Source organism: Procambarus clarkii, chromosome 18 (assembly GCF_040958095.1).
Source record: "Procambarus clarkii isolate CNS0578487 chromosome 18, FALCON_Pclarkii_2.0, whole genome shotgun sequence".
Lineage (NCBI taxonomy): Eukaryota > Metazoa > Arthropoda > Malacostraca > Decapoda > Cambaridae > Procambarus > Procambarus clarkii.
The window spans coordinates 36,078,062-36,085,561 of NC_091167.1; positions in this window are offsets into that span (position 1 = coordinate 36,078,062).

The window sequence follows — 7,500 nt, forward strand, 5'->3', positions numbered from 1 at the left end:
GATATCCTCTGCTACTGCCCCTCTCTCACTGGTAATGTCTCCAAGCACCCCTCCCTCTTTCTCCTTTTTTTTCTAAGGAGAATATGAAATCGGTGGAAGGGGAAAAAATTGAAAAACATGAAGAAATTGGGATAAATTACTGAAGAGGCACATTGAGGACAGGCTGACACAAGTCTAATGCTGACAACTGATGGACAATGAACGCAGGAAAGGACAACAGATTTATTAAATATTAGCGTAAAGACGCTGAAATGTTCAATTCTAAATTCGAGCTAAATCAGAGACATATGGTTAATAGAGAATTTAATTTAATTAAATAATACTTAGTAATAATAATAATATTACTTAGACAAATTTGAGGTCTGATGGCTGAGTGGATATCGCTCGGAGTTTGTAGTCTTAGGGGTCCGGGTTCGATCCCCGGCGGAGGCGGAAACAAATGGGCAGAGTTTCTTTCACCCTGATGCGCTTGCTTACCTAGCAGTAAATAGGGAGTTAGCTGCTACGGGCTGCTTCTTAGGGATGTGTGTGTGTGGGAAAATTAAGATTAAGCACTTTGCCCGAAACGCTATGCTTACTAGTGGCTGTACAAGAATGTAAGAACTGTTGAATAAATAAATAAATAAATTATCAATAACAAATAAATAATGTCAAAAAAAGGCAATTAGGCTACTGGGATTCATGTAAAAAAATCATCAGTTATATGACATCTAATGTTATTAATACAAAAAATTCTTGTTAGGCCCCATTTAGATGATGCAGTTCAATCTCGTCACCATAACAGAGAATGGACGCATATTCCCCTGAGTGTGTACATGGTATGATACCAACCCAACCTAGCACCTTGCCAGAGGACTAAACGAACTCCTAACTCCATACACTTCAACCAACTATTATCTACAATCAGCAGAATTTCTATAGATAATCAAGACTACACAAGCCAAATAAATTATTGCTTCACGAACCGTAGATAATCCACGACACAGTATGCAGAGATGAGAGCACCCAACAAATTAGACATGCCCGAGCCACACCTGAAGACTATTTTCGAGGCACGTACAAAGAAAGCGCTCCTTTCACCAATCTACAAAGAAATATGTATCTATAGATAGATGGAGTATCAATGGGCTCCTCTCTAGGAATGCTATTTTCTAATCTTCACGTGGGCACCATCGAGGAGAGAATCTTCAGAAGAAGGCACAAACCATGAGAACACTACCATTATGTAGACGACATAATGACAATAGCAGAAGACCCAGAAGAACTCCTAGATTTAAAAAGCCATTTAGAGAGTCAGTCAGGACGCTGAATCACCCACGAGAAGAATAACAATAACAGTTGTGACTGTAATTTATGCAATTGCTTGTCAGTGATGTTAATGGCTGTTACTGATGATCTAGTGTGCCACCCTCCGTGTCTGACAGCGGCAACTAGGACTGTCACTAGTGACAACACCTACCAGCGGTGATAACTTCTAGAGAGGTGACAGCATCTACCAGTGGTGTTAGCGGGTCGACCAACAGTGATAAGTGTGTCTACTGGCGGTGATAACGTCTACAGAGGTGAGAGTTAAATTTGATTAATAAAGATGTAAATAATAATTTCAGAGGTGAGGGCATCTACCAGCGGTGATAGAGGGGTCACCAGTGGTGCTAGTGGCCAGCAGTGTCACGTATATTAACCAAGACGTAAAGGTTTTGATATTAACTGCGAAGGGCACTATTTTGCCTCACTTTCCACCAGGATTCCAGACTCGCCTCCGCCTTCCATTGTTTATCTTGCTCAAAAGTTCCTTAATATCTGAGGTTGTTTGTTACTACCTCTGCTGAAGTCACTTCTTTTCTGGCTTTGTTAGGTCAGTATTCCCGGGTCACTTGCTGCTCTTCGGCAGTGTTGGTATCCCTGAGTCAGTCACTGCTTGTTGTCTTCTGCAGAGTTGGTATCCCTTGGACAGTGTGTGTTTTGATCTGTGCTCCATAACTCTCTCTCACATCTTTTTATTAATGATTCTTGTAATTATTATATTGTTTTCTTCAGTTTTATTGTGTCTATTAATTTTCTTTTTGTTTTATTTTTATTTGCATCATGTAGGGGCCCCTCTTGCCATTACTCCACGCAATGGCTCATCGGCCGTCTTCCACAATATTTAGTTATCCTGTTCCATCTCATCTCTACTTTTATTGTCTCTACTTCTTCCCATCCTCTCCCTCCCCACCACTCTCTTCCTCATCCCCGCGTCTCTCTCTCCCTCCTCACTCCCCACCTCGCTCTCCCTCCCCGGGTCTCTTCACCTTCACTCATGGGTCTCTAGCCAACGACCGTCGGACTCATGGAGAAGAAGACAACGAAGTCAAGGTTCTCCTCGTGCCTTCTAGGTCCCCAAGAGGCCCCACAGGCCTTGTCGCTCTCGAGGCTATTGACATTTCATCATGTTTTTCCAGGAACTCGTTTTTTTGTTACACACACGCACATTATCTAACTTAAATCTGATATATATATATATATATATATATATATATATATATATATATATATATATATATATATATATATATATATATATATATATATATTGTCCCCCATTACTCAGAAGCAACGGGGACAATACTGTAGTGTTGATCCAGTTTTCTGTACTTACGGGATATGACTGATTTCATGTGAGTGGCAGCGCCACCTGGTTGTGCAACACTGAGGTTAATGTATGTGTTAGCCAGGGTTGATACGCACGTGTAGTCCCATACCAACTGCTTGCCATTCTTCCAGGGGTTCACTGTGATACCATCCGGGCGACTAATAAGAGCATCAGAGTTACGGGGCGTTAGGTAACGGGGCTCTCTTTCAGCTGGGCATCCAGCTGTGGTAAGGCTCCTCTTGGTGATGTCGTTAACTTCACTGTGCCTCGAGTGCCATCCCCCTGTGCTTTGGCAGAGTAGGCCATGGTGGCCATACCTGTCAGCCACCACCTCGCCACAAATACACCTATATTTGGTGTGGAGTGGGGCAGCAAAGCGGAGGGCCACAGCAATTCGGAGTACGAATGGTGTGAGACGCGTGCCAGATGCCGACATTGGGATTGCTAACAGGAAATCCCCTGCATATGGGGCTGCTACTGCTGTGAGGCGAGCAATGTTGTGTTGTTGCAGCAACCAGACACTCTGCAGCAAATTGGTTTAAAATGGGGCCATCCCAGCTGGATTGCTTGTCAGCTTTTGAGGATGGTGGTTGAGGTAATGGGCCTGCACAAGAGGCCCACTCGGTGGCACAGCGTATAAAATTGGGATCGTGTACACCTGCCAGCTGATGTAAGTGGGCAGGTAGAATTTCCTTCATAAGGTCGTCGGATGCTGAGGAAGACAGGAAGGCTCAACAGCGATTTACTTTGCTGTTCCAACTCCAAGGCCCCCAAGTCTTACTGGAAGAAAGACTTGTTTCCACTGTAGGCCATCATGAAAGAGGTTGAGGGCTTTTTCTAGCATTGATTTCATATTATATATATATATATATATATATATATATATATATATATATATATATATATATATATATATATATGTCGTACCTAGTAGCCAGAACGCACTTCTCAGCCTACAATGGAAGGCCCGATTTGCCTAATAAGCCAAATTTTCATGAACTAATTGTTTTTCGACTACCTAACCTACCTAACCTAACCTAACCTAACTTTTTCGGCTACCTAACCTAACCTAACCTATAAAGATAGGTTAGGTTAGGTTAGGTTATGTAGGGTTGGTTAGGTTCGGTCATATATCAACGTTAATTTTAACTCCAATAAAAAAAATTGACCTCATACATAATGAAATGGGTAGCTTTATCATTTCATAAGAAAATAATTAGAGAAAATATATTAATTCAGGGAAACTTGGCTTATTAGGCAAATCGAGCCTTGCATAGTAGGCTAAGAAGTGCGTTCTGGCTACTAGGTACGACATATATATATATATATATATATATATATATATATATATATGTATATATATATATATATATATATATATATATATATATATATACATATATATATATATATATATATATATATATATATATATATATATATATAAAATATATATATATATATATATATATATATATATATATATTTATATATATATATATATATATATATATATATATATATATATAAAATATATATATATATAAAATATATATATAAAATATATATATATAAAATATATATATATATATATATATATATATATATATATATAAAATATATATATATAATATATATATATATATATATATTCCACCCTTGAAACCTCTCCCGAGGCGAGATTGTCGAACTAATTAGCTTTTCTTCTTCCAAGGATCCATAAATTGGGTCTGGAGGCTGTAGCGGTCCTTCGGTTGAGGCAAACTCCTTAATATCGGGCTGCGACAGGCGGCAAGAAGTGCCGTGTTTTTCATTCCTGGTCCCCATGCCAGTTGTTCCCACAAACTTCCCCTGCACATACACAGTTTTTTTTTTAAAGGGGGAGAATGGGTGGGGGAGGAGATTGGCAATCCTATCCTTGAAATTTAATGTTTACTGTTATAATTATTATTTTATTTGTATTATATTTAATTTTATCATAAATGTTCGAACACCAATCAATAAAATAATACATAAAAACTGCTCTCAATGATTTGAATAGTAAAAATCTTTTGCTTTTCAACAGTAAAAAAAAGAGAGAAAATAAAAATAATTATTATATATAAATATACTTATAATTTGCTTTGTGTACAATACACATTTATATTAAATATTTAAGAATAATATTCATATTGTTTTATGAAATATTAATACAAGTCATTGAATTTTTTTGTTGAAAAATATATCAAGCGTAATAATATTATGACGAAGAGTTACATATTATTATTATGTCATGTCAGTTTGAACACATAGGGACAGGACACATATATATATCACACCAGCAGGAACATAGAGAAGACAGTCATGCATCACATCACTATCAACATAAAACACAGGCCGATCAATTTCCATGTCTGTTGAATCAGTTTAAAAATTATGTTTGTTTTCCATTATTCTGGTGGACGACGTTAACTGACAGGGTTGTTAATTAAAGACTTATTAATTTTACTGATTAAAAAACAGTGTTAACATTAATTTATGAATGACTAAGTTAACCAGGTTACCTAACCTCACCCTAGCGCATTTAGTTATAGTAATTAGCTCATACGTAGATTGTATTAATGATAAGACGCAGGGGGAGCAATATTTGGCTGCTTTAACACTGCATGTGGAGTATCCTCTCTCCTTCCCCCCTCCCCGAGCCTCAATGACGCAATAACCAGCCAAAGTTATTGTCTTCATAACGCTGCCCATTCACTGGCATCACTCTGTGACGCGAAGGACCTACGTCACCCTCCCCACCACCTCAGGTACTCTAATAGGTGAAGATCTGATACATTTTCCAATGAGCTGAAATCTATCGTTCCGAACAGTCTAATCTGTGATAAATTTATATAATATCGCCAATTAGTGTATTGTACAATGTATTTTGAGGAAAAGAAACGCATACTGTGATGTTTATAATGCGTTCAAAAATTAATTTCTAAGTTTTCTACAATATACATGTACAAAACCTGTAACCTAAAGACACACAAGAAAGCTGACCCATGAATACTTAAACTATCAAAGCTCATAAAACTGAATGTGAAAATGTATTGCCATCCTGCCCGAGCACTTTCTTTTGATGATTTCTTTCATCAGGGGATTCGACAGGGAAAGAATTCGACAAAGCGGAAATATTTGATGAGGATAATTACAGAAATCTCATTTCAGATTCTAGAAACAAATGCGAACGATATAAATGAGAGACAGCTTTTAGGAAGAGGACGTTCACGGAACACAGCTTTAAGGGAGACAACATTCATTAGACACATCTTTTAGGTAGATAACAATCACTACACACAGCTTTTACGAAGACGACATCCACTAGGAATATCTTTGAGTGAGATGACAACCAATAAACAGCTTTTAGACAGACGAAATTCAGTAGTCTCAGGTTTTAGGGACACGTACGATATTCAGTAGACAGAGATTTTAGGGAGACGATATCCAGTAGATTCATGTCGTTAGGTACGACATCCACAAGACAAAATTTGTAGATGACATAAAAAGGCACAACATGTAAGGGGACGATATCGACGAGTGACACAACTTGCAATCGATTCCATGATTCGAGTCTAGTAGAATCTTGGGATCTCAGTATCATAAAACTTCTATATCTCCTGTGCTGGAGATATCATTACAGATGATACAAAAGAGATGAGTTGAAGATGCAGAAAAAATGATTTCCATCATTCAGAAAGGTACAAAGAATTTGCAATCTGAGGAAATGTTGGGATAAGTTTAGACCAATGATTTTGTATCTAACAACTAACACAGATACTATTTTGGTTTTAAGAATCTTACCCAGATATAGGGCTGAAAATGTATGGAAATGTATACACGTCCTTAATGAAGTGTATCGCTTAAGTCTCTTTGTTTGCAAGATGGAATAATTATTGAAGGAGTGTAATGTCATTTCTATATCCTGTACCATGTGCCTCCCAGCGACGTACACCATATGAGTGAAGAACGGTGCAGCAAATATCGATGAATGTTATAGCGAAGGTGAGATGAAAATCTTCTGTGAAAATTGCAAATCTGTAAATGAAATTAAATATTTTTTTAAGCACACTTCATTCAAAACTAATTTTAAGACTTTGTTCTTCAAGAGGATAAATATTATACAATAGGAATTTCAGGCAGAGAATTACATTCCTGTATTCACTCCACCACAGTGACAGACCACACCTGGCGTTGGACTCCTACCTCTGGTCAAATCATTTATAAATCCAATACAAAAAATTATTTCATATATTAAAAACTAACTAAAATCAAGTAATCATAAGCATAATATACAAAACACCTACTCAATCACCCGTAATTGATAGGGAAATATATGATCACATATGCAGTAATATGCAATGAAAGTGAGGTTATTATGGTTGCCGGTTTTAATTTGCCAACACCAAAATGGGACCACCAACTCTTCAAACACAGGACAAAGCTTGCGCAATAAATTGTTGGAAAGAGCAATGTTTCAAATGGTTTGACAGGCCAGTGCGGGATGCAAACATCCTAAATTTAATTTTAACAATAAATGAGCATTCAGTAAATAATGTACAGGTTGGTGAATAGTTTCAGTTCAAGCAATCATTATAACTTTTCTGTAGTAACGTGAACCAATGCGGGTCTGTCATCACCTATGATAATATTTTTTATTGGCAAAAGTGTAGCATTCAAACTTAACTTGAATAATATATATTATATAATATATATTAGAATGTACAAAAATGTATATTCTCCATTATTATCATTATTATTATTATTATTATTATAATACTTATGATATTATTAGTATACACAAATATATAGTAATATATGCAAATTAATAAGATAATTAGATACAT